Here is an 18,292-nt window from a genome sequence, read left to right as displayed (position 1 = left end):
TCCTCAGGCAAATGTTCCTACATTGAAAGTCTTCCTGTTAATGGACAAAGTGTTGGAAATCACACCATGCTGCGTGGGTAAATCTATAGATAAAAAGTCAATCATTTGGAAAAGTTAGGATCTGTTTGTGTGATGAGACTTATTGTTTTATACCTTCATTCATTCTAAATAAGAATACACTTTAACTTGTTTATTGTGTATATTAGTCAATTCTGCAGATGGTAACAATTATATTCTACAAATATTATATGTTCTTAAAATTTTCACAACACATTAGTTCTAGGCCCCAAAACTAACAGAAAACTTGACAGAATTTCTCACTTTCCTATACTATACTCTGTACTTTAATCATCATTTTCCAACAGCCATAATGGATAGGATATACTAGCCAAGAAATCTAGATCAATATTGGGCAGAAGGCTCCAAAATCTTCAATTAACTAGTCTGTTACAAGTAGAAACCTAGACACATGAAATTCATATAGCAACTATTTTGAACCATAGATGCTAGGTGCCTTACACTTATTTTCTGTAATCATTTTTCCAGAATATTCTCTTGTTCTGTAACACCAAGTCTTTTTGTTTTTTGCTCCAAGGAGTTTACAAATGCCATTAATCTTACCCATGCTCCTTTTATGCTCCTGTGCAATACCACTCCACACAGTGAACCTAGCAGGGTGGTTTCACCAACGATAAGAAGTGTGGGTATTTAATGCCAAGCACTGTGCTGAGTTGAAGCTTCATGTTGAAGGTTATGGATGAGGCCAGGATGAGACAATTCTGCCCATATACTGAGCTGTAGTTCACGCAGCCACAGAATAAATAGCTGTGTTTTGCTGTGAAGTTAAAATCAGCACTTTGGAAGTACTAATTTGTTTTGCAACAAAGTCACGTCAAGTATCTTTGGACTGTTTGCATGGCCTCAAATAACACAGCAGCTTTTGATGGGGTATAAAAGTGAATTAGCAGCTGCTGTATAAATGGTTCTGAACTGTATGATTAAAAGGTCAGAAATGGGGGTTTATAGAGAAATAAACCACACTGTATGATATCAGACTACATAACTAATGAGCTGAATGCCAAGTGAATTAGTTTATCTAGTCTACCATCACTCATTTCTTTCAGTAAATTATCACTGCTTTCTTTGTGCCATGTTATCATAAGGTTGTTTGATGAAATTGTTTGAAAGTAAATGCTTCTGTAATTTTATGCAAAATTCCTCTGTGAAGTATCTTAGTCCAAGCATTGGGTAGAATGCTGTGCAGTGCTATATTCAAAACAAGCTCTAGGTTCTGCCTGAACAGTTGAGAACAGCAATAGATGGAAGAGAAATGGGCAGCTTGGAAAGACAAAGAGAATGAAATTGGCACAGAAAGAACAGTGAAAGGTAAGAGAATTAAATCAATATTAAGGAGGTACCCGCAACAGGGAAAACAAAACTGACCTGGAAAGAAACAGATACAAAACGAGAGAAAAGCAGAAAGGAAATGTAGAATAAGATGATCTGCAAAATTATGAAATTATGGTTTCATGCAGTGGGAGATTTCTGCAGTGGCAATTACAATAATTCCAATGGAGAAATAAGCACATGTCGTATAAATACCACTTGAAAATAGCAGTCAGAACAGGATAAGATCAGATTTGTCTAATTTTATCCTCATCCATTTAATGCAATAGGGAAACTAAAAAGACTATTACTTCATCCTATCCCAAAGATGTGATCTTATCTGGTTTTCATCACTGTCACATTTCAGAACCTTTTGACAATTTTGCCACAAAGGATTTGAAAAAGGTTAGTCTTAATGTGTTTTAGAAGCATAGTGTATTACTGCAAGTAAAACAAAAACAGGGTCTGAGAACCTAATGCTAAGTATCTAGCCTTGATGTTGTTTCCTCATAGACTGTAAATAATAAGCAGTTCAGAGGCTTGTCTCCATACCTGATGGACATCTCATGCCCATTGTGTTGGAAAGTTTTTGATCTCTTTTTGAAAAGTCACAAAATGAAGCAGGGTTAGACACCTAAAAAGCAGACCAGTTTTTGCAACAGAAACAGCAGCTGAGACAAAGAGACCACAGGAAAGGCAGGCGCAAAAAAAGTCAGGATGCAGAGGAATTGGTATGTTTAAGTCATGGACGATGACCCACAAAAGCGAGGCAGCATAACGTTTTCATTATTTTCATTCTATTGCATGGAGATAAGTTGTATCCATTTAAATAAGTTAATCTGATCATGACTATTGTGCTGCACGTTCACCTTACTATGGACTAAAGCAGGTTAACAATTTGAACCAAGCCTCACCACATCTAGTGTTAACTTGGTTTGCCTTCGGAGAAATTGAAGAAATACACATGCAAAGGACACAGATATCCAGTTCAGGTCACCAAGTGGCTTCGTTATTACACCCCTGGGTCCTGCTATTTTACAAGTAGGTATAGAACAGTGCAAGTCAGCTCCCATAAAGGTTAGATGCTCAGAGCGCTTACAGGAGCAACTAATGAGACTGAAACCAAGAAATCATCAACAGCAGACTTGAATTTGTAACAATTACTTAACAGGAGTGCAGTTACTGTCCACTGATTGAACAACTTAAGTTCCATTCTTCACTGCTTTATATTTATTAAGAAGAACGAATTTGCATTCAGATAATGCTTTTCATGTCATCAGGATGTCCCAAAGCACAACAGCCAATGATTTATTTTTGAAATGGTCATCATTGTCATGTAGGCTAACGTGGCACCCAATTTGCATACAGTAAGGCCCCATAATAAAATGAATGGCCAGTTAATCTGTTTTAGTGGTATTTGGGTGAGGGATAAATGTTGGCCAGGGCACTGAGAGAACACCCTTGCCCTTCTTCAAATAGCGCCAACTGAATAGGTGAACAGAGCCTTTGTTTAATATGTTACCCAGTGCAGTGCAATACTCCCTCTGTAATGCACTGAAGATTATTTGCCCGTCCTGAAGAGGGGCTTGATCCCACGACCTTCTGGCTTAGAGACAAGATTGCAACCAATGAGCCACGTTAGCACATGTGACAAGGGCAGAGAAAGTGATGTGTCGTTTCATATATATGGTAGCCCTTCTCCCATCATTACTACAGTAACCAGTCTTGTACTACGCTCTTCTTAATTGCATTAACTGTTTTTGCTTGGCTTTATCATATTAGTTATTTCTATCCTTCACTGCTTCCATTATGGGATACAGGAGTACAGTTGTTTGGTTTCAACATAGTTTCTGTAGCCTTGGATTAAATAACTCTCTTGTTTAAATGATTTTTAATTATTGCATGCAATTTTCAATCATAATACCTGACTGCTTTATAGTGTCAGTGGACAACAAAGTGGAACTGGTCAAACAATTCAAAGCATTTTGAAATATAAAATGTCCTACATTACAACAATGACTACACTCCAAAAGTATTTCAATGGCTGTAAAGCACTTTGGGACATCCTGAGGTTGTGAAAGGCTCTATATAAATGCAAGTCTTTCTTTTATAAACGTTAATGAACAAGAACAAATATTATTGCATTTATTCTAAATGCAGTGGTGCAATAAATTAAGTTCTAAGAATTGAACTTTATGTGAGATACAATATTTGCCATTGACCTGGCTATATTAAGGATGCCCAAAAACATTTCCTAAAGTTTTATAATTTTTTGATGATTTATGTTCTGAAACACCATTACAGTTGCCCACTTACTATAATAGGTATTTATTTTTCTACATGGGACAGTGCCTTAACTCCCGTCACATAAAATGTGAGCAGGTTGAGCATATTTCAGCTTTATGCTCTTGTCTATCCCCAGTGTGATCCCTCTTTCTAGGCAGCATGTGACAGTATTAAATGCAAGTGACTTACCATTAATTTAACTGATATGGAGATAGGCGACTCTGGGACTAGACTAAGGAATCCATTAGTGTAAATGTAAAAATGAAGTATACATCAGAGGATTGAGCCTCGTGTTCTTGCATTCAAGAAAGTTTGCCACTCCTTTTAATAATTACCACAAATAAATGGATAATATTCTTGCTGAGGTTAAACAATGAAATAAAATATCTTCCGTCCCCAATAGAACCATTGTAAAGGTTCCCACCAGTCATTTTTCAACTTATTCAAGTTTGTTTTACTGTTCATTGTACTGGATGTAAACTATAGGATTGTGCTGTAAAACCAATGGTAAAGAGCAGAGGTTAGGAGCGAAAAAAGTACACAACCGGTATATTTCTGAAGCGTGCAGGAAACCTAAGTACCTTCATGGCTAATGCTGTTAAAATCAGATTTTTAAACATAAAACAGATAGGTTCCTTCAGCTGAGTTCCAAAAAAATGTAATTATTGGAGCAATTGTGAAGTCCTGTAGCTTTAACCATTATGAGCTGGAGGAAGTCATATTCATCAGGCAACTAAAGCCCAAACCAATTTGATACAGTTTTAACCATGTTAAATATGCTTAATGCAAACCAACTGGCCACGTCCCCGGAGCACATTTATGCTGTACAGTATAAAGTGGAATTATGAAAGTAAAAAATAAATTCTGTTGTTCTTTAGTGTTAATTTCAAGAGCATTGGAAGGAAGTATTATAGCTATTAGATTCTCACAATCTGCAGTTTTTGCACATCATGGTCCCAGTTAGCTAATCAGCAGTTCAGTTCACACATCAGTCACTCTAAATTACAGCCTAATTTGACAATAAAACCCATTACTGCACAAAACACGTCCATTTTGATAATGCTTGAAGATCTTTAGACAGGAAGTCCTGAAACAAGCCATTACTGACTATAGAGGACATTTATTCGACAGTACACAGCATTGTTCCCATGGTACAAAGTGAGATCACATTGCATTTACTAGAATATCAGATTGCCATTTAAAAAGAAAACCGTAAGTTATTGACTCTCTGTAACATCTCAGAAAAGTAGACACATTTCCCAGTTAGGGCTCTGCCATAGTTGCTGTGCTTCAGAATTATTCTGTACGATAATGTTGTTAAAATGTATAAGTATTATGGTGAATCAGAAGACAGTCAACTATTTATATTAATTTAATAAACAGATCTGAATACTAATAATTTTAGAAATCTTTACAACAGTATTATTCTCCTGAAGAAAGAGTGTATTACTAATTGAGCAACACATACCTCTTCCTCAGTGGATAATAGAAATTGGTGGCTATTCTGGGTTCTCCTGGAATGAGGAGTACACTGTTTAACTGTTGAGAGATGCGAAAGAAAGGAACAGCATGACCATAGGGGACTCATTTATATATATATATATATATATATATATATCTCCTAACGTGTTTCTTTTCAAATCTTTTTTCAGCTCGAGTAATTTAGTAAAATATTTTAAAAGAAACTAAACATTAGGGGAGCCATAAAGGGGATGTTCACTCTTAATAGCCAAGCTATGCACTCCTCTATAAAATGAGTCCACTGATCTCCCAACGACTGCAAAATTTCTTGCAGATGAACTATAGCACAGATACTGGGAGTGTGGATAATCAAGATTTTACTATATTGTTAACCTATCCTTCACAATTACCCACTCCATTTCTGGTTAGATACACTCACAGAGCTGTTCATTTGACTGTTGCAACTAAAAGTCACCCCTGCAACTTCATTGTTGTACGATTTCCTCATTCTCTGGCAATAGCACCTTTAACAAATGAATCCACGCCAGGAACAGATCGAATAGCATTGTAAAATTAGCCCTGAGGGATTATTTAGCAATATTACTCTTCTTCAGCAATGCTATTAGTGATTTGAGGCTTAGTTTAAAATAGTAAATCAATGTAACTGATCAGGTGCAATGTAGTATGCTGTTTTACAGCAACAAAATGACAATAGAACTACCTAAAGTTCTTCACTGTCATTTTTATCTTAAACGTTTTAAAATGTATTTACAGTCGCATCACACCCATGGTCTGTCTTTACACCTTAGCAAATCAGTTTATACATCTAATGCCATTTTCAAAAGTGTTTTCTTTAAATTGATGACCGTTTAGTCCAGTTAAAAAGGAAAACCAAGTGCATTATTTGGAAATAAAACCAAATCAGAAGATTGGATATTGTAATAAAAATAATCCCTTGCTCCATTCTTTACTCTAAATGTCATTATTTCCCCATCATTTCATTTCATTTCTGAAAGAAACAATAGACTAGATTTCCTAAGTGCAACACTTTGTCAAATTTCTGAGCTAACCGCATTTCAGAAAGCCAACATGGTATTAAATCATTCTTTCTTCTCCCTTACTGCTGATGGGTTTACCAGGCTGTAGAACTAAGACTGTTAAAATGGCTGCAAAGGCAGAGATTGCAAAGTAGTTCTTTTATTCATTGTATTTGAAAAAGGCTATTGTGGGCAACAGCTGGGCTTTGAAAATGCTTACAACCTATAAAATGGTGTTGCAAAGTGAGTTGCTCGCCCTACTGGCAGCAGGACAGGGTACGATGTAACTGCTGCATTTTTACTTTTTAATCACCATCTCTCTAACCGTTGAAGTGGAAACAGAACAAGTGCCAAGGCCCAACACACTTTTCTTCTCTCCCTTCCTGCTTGCCTTGCTTTACTTCTCTGTTGCTCTGGTGACAAGCAACAACGCTTGGCTTATCCTAGCTCAGAATGCCTTTCCATCAGGAACAATGTACCCTCTCCTTGTGAATTGATGCATGAAATATACAGACTGACAGCATGTGAAACAAACCTAATTATGAGATTCCAATCATACTCCATCACCCTGATACTATAATTAATCTATCCAGAGTCAAATTATTTATTATAAAAGGATCTTTTTAAAATTAAAAGTAAATTCTCAAATTATCATGGAAATTATTTTATGGGAGGCCAGTTTTCTTTTTACCAATAGTGCAGAATTCTAAAGCAGTTGTTACAAAACATACTTTTTGAATCCAAGAAAATTATGTAAGTTACAGATTTATCTCAATAATCATGATAATCATTTTTGATATAGTGTTCAAGCTAGTGAGGAACCAGCAATACATGATGCATTATATAAACAAACAGCAAGATGTGTCTTTGAGAAATATTTACAACTAGCAGTTAGCAGTAATCCTATCATATCAGGTTTTGCGAAAATTGTTCTGGGATGTTAATCTCATCAAAAGGAGCCTCCTGTTCTTGATTGTCAGTATTGTGCATTAAATGCAGATGTCAAAGAATGTAGATTTCATCATTCCATCACAGAATATTTGACTTTTTGAAAATGATATACATCACCAACTCACTACGTTTTTCCCCAATATGCCAATTCTATAGTAAATAGTCAACTGCGTAATTAAGCAGCTTTTATTTTTTATTTTTTTTTTCTTTTCCATGAGGGTGTATTCCTGGGTAAGCTCCCTCCACCATCATATTTCCACCTCAAATTTTCTTCCTCCACTTGGCTAGACACTTTGCAACTGTAAGGACAGATGCACAGCCTACACACTCAAGGCTGCTGCCCTACCTCCCCAGAACTGGCTGCTTGGAAGCATCATTGCCTGCTTGGAAGCACCATTGCAAGTGTGATTCTTCCCCCTTGACTTTCCCCTGCTGGGAAATGCAGCAACCTCTACTCAGGATCTCTCTGCTTGATCAGAATACCTGATCAGAACTTGAGCCTTTGTCCATCCTTGTAGTATGCTGCTCATCATAAACTAAAAGATAGCAGTTAAATAAGATGCCTGCTTAACCCTTACACTTGAGTTTCCAAGCTGTGCATTTGAGACTGTCCAAATAGTCTTTTCTCTTCCTGTACATTCCTCTATCACATGAGAGTGAAATTATTATTTTTAGATCAGAAAATATACACTGACATTTCTAATGATGCACTGGTAGATTGCTGATTCTCACACAACTCTTAAAAGACTATAGTTTTGTTGTTAGTAACTCCTAGAAGAGAAATAAATTAGATTTGATATACAAAGAGAAATCATTAGCACAACTGACTGAAATTGTGATATTTTGTGATTCAGCAAAGTCTTGTCAATGTCAATAATGGTTTGTATCTATTGGTTGTAAAAAAAAACTCCCTTGTTTCTATTTTTATTTCTTCGTGGGCTCCTGCCAATGTGGATTCAGCTCAAACACTAGGATAGCACAGAATGGGCCATGGACTTCCATAACTGCTACCAGTGGGGTTCCTTAGACTTTATAGCAGCAAGTGTGATTTATGTGGGGGAGGAGCGAAGAGAAAACATTAGCCTTTTTCTCACCCCCTCCACCCAAGATGGAAAACTTTCAACTTACCCTCAAAGTAGAAGGCCTAGCTGAGATGTCAACAAACTAACTTAAAAGCAAGCAAGCTTGAGTGATGAACTGCACAGTTGACATTCTGTTTGAGAGTTAAGAATTAAATCACTTCAGCTACTGTATCACTTCTCATTCATAAAACAAAAGTAGCATCCTCATATGACATTTGGATTTTTAAAATAACAAGTATTTTTATTCTAACTGTTTATTATATCCCCAAAAAGACCTCTGGTCGCTACATTTTCTCTTTTAACCAAGAAGACAAGAATAATTCATTGCATACATGTCACAGGCAGTATAAGTGGGTATCTGATGTTAATTGTATGATTTATATCAATGAGTGTTAATTGTATTCAGATGGTGGGTGTCAATTGGAGACTCTCTTGCATCCTTTTTATAGGAGAGCTTAGCTAGGGTGTGGTGTGTGTGTGAGGGGGAATCTCTGTGAATAAAGGTTGGAAGCAATTAAATACCAGGCTCTAGTATTCTATCCTTCATTACATGGCTATCCAATTTTAACATCTGATATTGGTTAACAGAAGCAGTACATTTCTGTGGGATACCAAATATCAACTGCCGGTTGCATACTGTTCACCCGTCGTCCCAAGAGAGAACTTTCTGCTGTTGCACGCTATTACATCAGTTCTTAGCAGGAACATTAGATGAAACGTACCAACAGCAAGCTTGGGTATCAGTCATGGTTGGTAATTTATTCACAATTTTTTTTTGGATGTTAGCCAGAGCTGATGAGCTACAGTTCATCACAAAAAAACGGATTTAATTTACCAGTTTTCATGGCTTCTGTAAATTTAGCAATCCTGAAATAGGAAGTACTTCCTGTATGTCCAGAATGTTGCCGTGGTTACGTTGTTGGCTGCTACGGCTGATACAGTCAGCATTTCAAGCCATGTGTGAGCTTGTCAGCATTTCACAAGAAAAATCTTTTTTAATCTGGGATTGGTGGTGTCATCCACTCAGATAAGTTGGAGGGCAGGACTGGAGGCTGTCAGAACTGGTCAGGTTGGTTGTTTAATTTAAATAAGGTGATGTTTCTATTTAAATAGCAGACATTTAACACAACTGCAATTACCGCCTTCATATTGTAACAGCTCAAGAACCAAAAATGTTTGAAACGCACTGCAGATTGGTCAAAGAGGAAAAGACGGTTAACGTTTCATTCTGACTCTTAATCAGAACTCAATTGCAAGGTTTGATTTCAATGGTATCAACTCAGCTTCATTCCTCCTGAAGTTACATAAAATTAAAAATTGTTTGATTAAAATAATTAAATCAAAATATCCTTAATCGAGTAATCCCCTACCTGGCTCTGGCCTACCATCGGGTCCAGAACAAGGACCGATGCGATAGCGAGCCTGTTTTGTTTTGTAAATGTAGAATGGACTGCCGGTTTCTTGATACAGTAGGTTTGATAAATCTGGGGTTAGATTTACAATGAGAGGAACTGGATCCTGTAAATTATTTTCATTTTTCAAATGTCTGTGACCTTTTCAGGAGAATTATTCCTTACATGAAAAACAGAATTACAGTAGCTTCCAAAATGCCAGAAAATGCACCAAACGTGTCAAAAATCAAAGTTCTCTGTAGGGGGGGGATGCCCAGGGAAAATTCCCCCAGACCTCCTGAGAAACTAAAGCTGACACTTTCAGCACTCACATCTCCTTTCAGTAATTTCAAAATCCACCTCTGCTGTACATTGCTCTTTTGTGTACATTAGATTTTATCCCTTGCAATAAGAGTTGAGTATAGCTACAGCTTAAGTTATGACAAGTCCATGTCCCACTGAACTTTCACTCTAATGCCCTGTGTTTATGTATCATAAGACCTATGTTCTTTGTCCTGTCAACTTTTTTGAAGCAATTGATCAGCTTTTGCTGGTTTTCTAGGATGGCATGTATGTCTACTAGTTACAGCAACGCATCCCATCCACCACCAGACTACACAATGGATCTCAATTCGCTTATAATGCTTTAATACTGCCAGTAAAAATTTTATTACTAAAAAAGATGTGAAATTAGACAAAGAATGATGTGCAAATCTAAAGACCATTAGCTTGTCGAATATATGGCGCCAATATTGATATATGTAGGCCTGCTATCTTAAAATTTAAAACTGGTCAGTTACCTAGATATCAGTATAAATTATGTGAAGCTTGTAATGTTACTTTGGATCTAGCTTTAAATCTGGTCTAAATATAGCACAGTAATTAAAACTGCCTCTCATGCTAAAAACGAGAAAGGGTTGTATTGTTCTCAGGATATAATATTGGGGGGGGGAGGGGGGGGGAGATGGGGAGTGAATGAAGAGTTAATCAGGTCGGCAGCACATTGCCGTATTGAACACTATCACAGGATGTGGAGATGCCGGTGATGGACTGGGGTGGACAAATGTAAGGAGTCGCACAACACCAGGTTATAGTCCAACAGCTTTATTTGAAATCACAAGCTTTCGGAGCTTTGCTCCTTCGTCAGGTGAAGTGGCCTGACGAAGGAGGAAAGCTCCGAAAGCTTGTGATTTCAAATAAAGCTGTTGGACTATAACCTGGTGTTGTGCGACTCCTTATAACTATCACAGGAGACTGAAGTGTTCGGATGGTAGATCCTGTTACCTGCCAAGCTCCCTGGGCCAGGTTTTGTCTTGGAGGGAGGGGGCAGAAGGAGGAGAATAGGGATGCACTATCCTAAACCATTCTCTTCCATCTTAAGCGACACCATTTAAGACATATTAGCAGAAGCCAAACAACAGGTCATCCACCCAACATCTAGGTTGGAAAATGATGCATAGCATGTGGTGGAGAAAGGTTTAAGAAGATAACTCCCAAAGAGTGGGGAATACATTTTTAAATAATAAAAGATCTGCCGCAGAACATGATTCTTTTAGTGTGTATTTCAGGGAGGGAAAATATATTTGTTGCAATTTCAGTCTCCTGTGTTTTTCTATGCCCATTAGAGAATCCAATCTAAATGCAGAAAAAAACTGGGCTGTTTTGAAAACAACTGTTTCGCTATAGCTCCTTGCCATATAGCATTTCCAAACTCACTCAATAGGTGTTACAAACGGTTTTTATATCAACAACTAGCAGTCCTGGTGTGGAGGAATAAGAACATAAGAAATAGGAGTAGGAGCAGGAGTAGGCTGTACTGCCCCTCGAGCCTGCTCCATTATTTAATAAGATCATGGCTGATCTTTGACCTCAACTCCACTTTCCCGCCCCATCCCCCTTTTCCCTTGATAGCCCTCTGGGGTAGAGAATTCCAAAGATTCACAACCCTCTGAGTGAAGAAATTCCTCCTCATCTCAGTCCTAAATCGCCCACCGCTAGTTCCAGACTCTCCAGCCAGTGAAACAGCCTCTCCACATCTACCCTGACAAGCCCTCTAAGAATTTTATACGTTTCAATTAGATCACCTCTCATTCTTCTAAACTCCAGAGAATATAGACCAATCTTCTCAATCTCTCCTCGTAGGAAAACCCCGTCATCCCAGGAATCAATCTAGTGAACCTTCGTTGCACCCCCTCTAAGGCAAGTATAGATAAGGAGTCCAAAACTGTACACAGTACTCCAGGTGTGGTCTCACCAAAGCCCTGCACAATTGTAGCAAGACTTCCTTACTCTTGTACTCCAACCCCCTTGCAATAAAGGCCAGCATACTATCTGCCTTCCTAAATGCTTGCTGTACCTGCACGTTAACTTTCTGTGTTTCGTGGACAAGGACACCCAAATCTGTCCGAACACGAACACTTAATAGTTTCTCACCATTTTAAAAATATTCTGTTTTTCTATTCTGTTGCAGAGTACTTGAACAGAATATTTTACTCACTCCTTTCTTGTTCCCAGTGTTCGAGCATTGAATTACAAAATACAAGTTACTGCTTCCAGAAGTTCTACCTTGGTAGTCATACAAAATATGTTTAGGACATTATCCGTTCATTTACATTGTACATATAATTCCACAAGGATCCAGATGTTCCATGGTCTGCACAAGTGTACTAAAAATGTTTTACTAATATCCATAGAAAATAAAAAGCAAGTAAGGCCCTGAAACATTAAAGGAAAGTTTGATCTGTTATTTTTGTTTCAAAACATGTCTTTTAAAAGCCTTTTAAAAGAGCTCATAGTGTTAATGGAAATCAAAGTAAAGTATATTTTAAAGGCTGAAGCACTGCACAATCATATTCTTGTATTGAACGCCTGTAAAACAACTGAAATTTGAGAGTTTTGTAATATACTATTTTAAACTGTCAATTACAATTCTCCACAACAAAAACAAGCCAAGAAAGGTATGTTCATCCAGAAGACTTAAAGTTACATAAACATCTCCTTGATCAAAAGGCAAAAAGTTCTGTGATTATTCCAGCAGTGATTGATAACTTAATGTTAGAGAGGACAGTATAACAATGTAGCAAACCATTGATGAATAACGTTAATCTGTGTCATCTTTTCTCAATAATCTTTTGAAAGAAATAAGCCCTCCAAACAGTATAACAGGGAATTCAAAGCTGTTATTAAACTTGATGATTTATGTTTATTGTGGATGACAGTTGACATCTGTTACCTTCTAAGATACCTGGAGTCTGAATCAATCAGTCAGATACTTTCTGGCTCCTTTACATTAGATTCATATAGTGAACTGCAGCTACTGAATTGAAAGGCAATTAATCCTATTCCAAACTTGCTCCTAGCATTACAAGTGATTAGGAAGTAAAATACATATTTAGAACAACAGCCTCAAAATGTCATTGATGCTTGTTTGTCTACATTTGTTTTGATAATTAGCAATATAATACACAGGAATTACATTTTTCTACGTAATTGCATCAGTCCACAAACTATATGATTCCTGGGTTATAAATATCGTTTGAATAGATACTCGACAGAAAAAGGTGCACTCCCCAGGTCACAGGGGCATGGAGCCCATTTTTGGGAGCAACGTTGAACGTGCGAGAATATCGAGCACAAAATTGGCAATAGTAAACTGTAGTTTTAAATCAAAAACTCCATTGAGAGTACGTGAGCATGGTTGAGAGACAGCACAATGTAAATATATTTCAAAGACCATAATACCGAAGGTAAATAATTCCTTTCTGCATCCTGTACACCAGAGGAGCATATCAAAGTAGTAAAATTCAGGAGGGAGGCCCCTGTAAAAAGGGTTGAGCACCAAACCAACAGAACAGATCTGCCAAAGGCGAGATCTTGAGAAGCTGTCAAATTCAGTGAGTAATGCTTTGTGTATGAGTGATTTTTCCATGCAGGTTCAATGGGCATATCGTTGAGAGAAGCTCCGGACATAGCCATTGACTGTGTCGGGTAAGCCTTCACACTACCCTTGGGCTCACTATCCACTAGTTTATTACAGTGGAGAATACATTCCACTATTCATTTAGCTGCATGCTGTTTGCTGACCAATAGTTTCCGCACCATAGGAAACAAATACTTTGCATAATTTACAAAATAATTCAGTATATTGGTGAAGTAAACCTGTAGAATTCTTTGCTTATCCAGGAAATTAAGTTGGGAGGAGGATGGCGATACTCTGCTGTCCTAAATAGAAATGGGAAGCAATTTAGGAAAACAAAGTGAGTTTTTAAACTACCCAATCAGGGAACCATAGCATTTATTGATTATCTATAATCAAGGTTTGTAATTAACTAACCCTGCAAGGAGCAACTAATACCAACAGAATAGCAACTTTCCAAGAAAGGAATTTCAATTCACATTCCAAAGGTAAATTCATCAGTTATTGCAGTACTTAATTGTGGTCTCAATTTGGAGTCAACTGGAATCATAATTTCCAGAAAGCCTCCTGTCATGGTTCAGACTTTTTTGACTTTTTTTCCATAGAAAAGATTTGATAATAAGAGTTATTTTTAATGTTTTTTAAGCAAAGTGCATACTCATAAAAACTAAACAATGTCAACTTTACTAAGTCATCAAAAAATGCCTCACATGCATTGCATTGTAAAATTCTTTGACCTCAGTCTGTCTGTGAAGAGAGAAGTAAAGGGACAACGTGAGAGAATTTTTTTTGCATGGGAAATCAGGCTTTTAAACTGAGAGCTACAAAAGCTTTAGGCAGGCTCAAAGTCAAAAATGCTGGAGGACCAGTTGGAAGATATCTTGCTTAAGTCAAGTAAGACGACCCACTAATGTGGGGAAGTGTGTCATTTTCTTTATTTTGTCTGAATGCACAAAGATAAGTTGTACTGATTGAACTAAGTGAATCTAATCAAAAGTGTCACTCTGAATGTTCACTTGCTATGAATAATGCAGCTTAATGATTCGTATCAAGTCTTGTCTCACCAAGTGATTGCTTGGTTTGCTTTCACAGAGACTGAAGAAACATTTATATAAAAGATATGAATATTCAGTTGAGGTCAAAAGGGGGTACTATTGTCACACCCTTGGGTCATCCTATTGCACAAGCAGATGTAGGGCAGTTTGAGTCAACTCCCGCAAAAGAAAGACCACAGACTGTTTACCAGAGCGATTGATGCCACAGAACCCAAAGGGTATCTGCAGCAGGCCCAACTTTGTAACACTTAATGAAGTAAGAACATGTGAAAATGAAGGACAGGAGAGGCCAGCTAGTCCACTGAGTCAGTGTAACCTCTGCACACCATGGACCCCATACGCCCACCACCCCACCCATCAGCCAGGCAATCTCCTGGGAGAGGAAAAAAAAACCTGAGGCCAATTTAAGGAAAAAAAACAATGACACCAACAGCTGAATGTCTAAAGATGTGAAGGAATTGGTTTTGCAAAAAGCCAAAGTGGCAGAAACAAGAACTTTAAAATTACTTGGTTTAACTGAAAAATTAAATAAAAGGTAAAAACTTTAGAATCACATTATTATGAGATTTGCTCATACCTCAAAAATTGGTAATTTTTAAAAGTACACTTTTATTGTCAGCTTTTATGGTAGAAAGTCTATGTGTGGCTATCAAGCTGTCGATTTACTGTTTCAAAAAGCTTTCTTGCATTAGTTTGTGCCTTCAAATAACCAATGGAGTGACACCAAATTCAGATAGATACTTAATTTGTGAATTGGGAAAGAATATCTTTCCTGCTGAACAGTGCAAAGGATTTCTCTGTGAGGGACCTCATGTTCTGTTGCCTACGAAAATACGAAACTAATTTCCAAGCATAAGCTATTCCTGTTCTAAAGCAAAAGAGCAGTAGTTAGTCGTTCCTGTGAAAACAAAGAGGTTTTGTTCCAGGAAACACTAATTTTTGAATGTCTGTTGGATTAGTCCTGAATAGATTTGCCATTAATGAGGACACACAGCAAGGCAACTCAGTGCATCAATAGTCCTACTGTGAATTCCCTCCAAGTGATGGGCAGAAAGAATGATGTTCTAACGCAGACATCAATGGATAAGGTGGGCTATGTCTGAGATTAGGTTTCTCCTTGCTTGTTCAGTTATCAGGCTGCTGTTGTGTGCCTGTCCAAACAAGCTAACCCCAAAATATGAGCTGGTCACACTGCTTTGAGTTCCAGATGATTGACATGCCTCTTTGACTAGTCCAGTTATGCACTTGTCCTAAACCTAATTGTGTTGGAGGTGGGCTCCCCAAGCACCTGATATGAAATATATTGGAAGGCAGGAAAAATTAAGAGGATTCCCTTCAGGACATTGTCTGGAACTACCTATGGGTCTACAACTAATGCTTGATTGATACTGATCAGAAAGGCCATGGTCGTCCATGGAGGGGGTGCAAAGCTATGAGCTAGGAGATTGAATTAAAGAGCTTTCATAAACACCAATGGGTGTTGGGTGCAACAAAAATAGCTGTTGGCATTAACCCCAGAATGTGAAGATATAGGGATATTGAAAATATGGATCTCTCGTTTAGAGGAAAAAGAACTGATTTTTAATCCATTTTTCCCAAATATGATTTAGTTGCAGAGATAAAAGTGTTTAGGATCTCACTGTCTAGCAATAAAACTCTCAGCTTTGGGACTGTAACAGCCCATATCCTTGAAATAAAATTCTGTCTCAGGCAAAATTTTCAATATAATCAATTTCAAATGCAGAAGTGAAGGCAATTTCCTAGGATTAAATGGAACAATTAAAGCATTGCATGTGCTTACAAAAAGTCCCTATTGAAACTCAGTGAAAAATATCTTTAAAAATGTATTTTTTGAGGAAAAAAATAGCAGTTAGATATACAAATTTCTCTGGAGACTAATTGTAACCAATTGACTAGAGCAAACGTTTTAATGACTGTTAAAATAGCCACTAAAGAAATTTTATCCAGATGCCGTGGCCAATTTGTTAAAAAATAATCCACAGAAGGACTTCTGTCTCTAAATGCATTAATATGACTAAAGTGCATAAAGTGCAACTGGAACATAATTTTTGCTCTTCATTTACATTCTCCACACACAACTTTGCCCCTGTCCTATTGTCCTGAGGAATTATGTAATTGGCATGGAAACCTTGATGTCATGAAGTTATCGGCACATAATTAGCTGTTCACACCATCTATATAAAAGGTAGTCAATGTACCGGATAGCTCATTTTTCTTAGCTCCAGAATTGTATCCTTATATTACTTGCTATCATTCACATTACCTCATAAAATTATTGGACCCAACTCTAGAAATGTTTTTCTTAAAGGATTCTTTCAGTTAGCCACAATTCTCTTTTCAGAACAAAAAGGATGAAACTATTGATAAAATATTGAATATGGTTACTGTGCTTACATTAAAAATAAAGGTCAGTATGTTTAACATTGTCACAGATTCTACAACAGGAGGGCATAGCCTTCAGCTCAGAAGAGGCAAGGTGAAAAGATGGTTTTGATTTAACAACTTCACACAGGCTGGTGAAGATATGGAATGGACGCCAAGGGAGGCAGTGGGGCATTACTGTATCAGCAAATTCCAGGGAGAATTAGATCAATACGAAACTGGATAAATTAGCAAAAAATCTGAGGGGGATATGAGGGGTATCATGAGGTATAACATTTTCAAGATATTGAGATGGGGAAGATGGACCACAATGGCCTTCTCCAATCCTGTCCACCTAAGTGAAGATTATAGTTAGTAAACTAATAATTATGGTTTCATTTTTCCATTTCAAGTTGGTCACTTTATTGAAAATTGTGTCTAAGATGAATTTTTTGTTTAAACGTTGTTTTAGTCCTAAAGATAAGAGTTTTATTGCTAGACAGTGGGCTACCAAAAACTTTTAGCTCTGCAACTAAATCATATTTGGGAAAAAGTGAATTAATAATCAGTTCCATATTATGAAGCATAAAGCAGACACTCTGGATACCATTACCGAAAGCAACAGCTGTAATTACCATGTCAGCATTTTATTGTGCAATGCAATTATACTTTGCTGTACAATATTTTCAGTAAAAAAGTCTTCAGTCACTGTGCATAAAGTTTTCACTAGCTACGTGACCCATACTGAAACTCATCGTTGGGCATGAAACAGTCCGTATTGTTTAGCCTAAATTCTTATTTAAGAGATTTTCAATGTGGTAGGAGCATGGTTATTTTTATTTCATCTGATTAAAGGCCACACAAATGATAAACCTTACCTCTCTCAATTGTTACTGACTTTACAATAGTAAAAAATCAGAATTGGAGTATATGGTGGTTAGGGATTTCAGTGCTGCAAAATGGAGAACAGTTCCACTTTGACACCCGGGGCCCGATTTTAACTGCCCCCGTCTAGCGGAAACCAGACAGGAGGGTGGCAGTTAAAAGAACGGGAGTCACTTAGCCCCTCTGATCCCATTTCCTTCCCACCATGTCCCCATATTAAGCTGCTCTTGAGCAGGCGAGCGGGACACCCACAGGAAGGAAGCGGAGTCCTACTTCAAATATGCAGATCAGGTCCAATGATGTCATCAAGACCCGATCTGCAATTCTAAGCTGAGGCCTGAGCCCAGGGACAGTGTCTGAGTTACTTTCCATTGTAATGTCTGCCCCATAAGGCAAAACCTGCCGGGAAGCACGATCCTGGGCCAGAAGGTAAGTTTTCAATTTATTTTTCAGGTTTCCT

The 18,292-nt window shown here is 37.5% G+C and overlaps 2 protein-coding genes across 7 annotated transcripts in view; one reads left to right on the top strand and one right to left on the bottom strand.

The window, feature by feature from the left end:
* immp2l (inner mitochondrial membrane peptidase subunit 2) overlaps positions 1-18,292 on the bottom strand; it is a 496,795-nt gene that overhangs the window by 213,394 nt on the left and 265,109 nt on the right. The window lies entirely within an intron of this gene.
* lrrn3a (leucine rich repeat neuronal 3a) overlaps positions 1-18,292 on the top strand; it is a 47,441-nt gene that overhangs the window by 21,067 nt on the left and 8,082 nt on the right. Inside the window, exon 1 of one of the 2 annotated variants that reach the window (XM_067999573.1) lies at positions 18,142-18,261. The exons of the other annotated variant lie outside the window; for it this stretch is intronic. The gene's annotated coding sequence lies outside the window, so the exon portion shown is untranslated. Of the gene's footprint in view, positions 1-18,141; positions 18,262-18,292 lie in introns of those variants that run through there. 2 annotated transcript variants of the gene reach the window in all.

Source organism: Heptranchias perlo, chromosome 18 (genome assembly GCF_035084215.1).
Source record: "Heptranchias perlo isolate sHepPer1 chromosome 18, sHepPer1.hap1, whole genome shotgun sequence".
Lineage (NCBI taxonomy): Eukaryota > Metazoa > Chordata > Chondrichthyes > Hexanchiformes > Hexanchidae > Heptranchias > Heptranchias perlo.
This window is presented reverse-complemented; position numbering and strand designations above follow the sequence as displayed.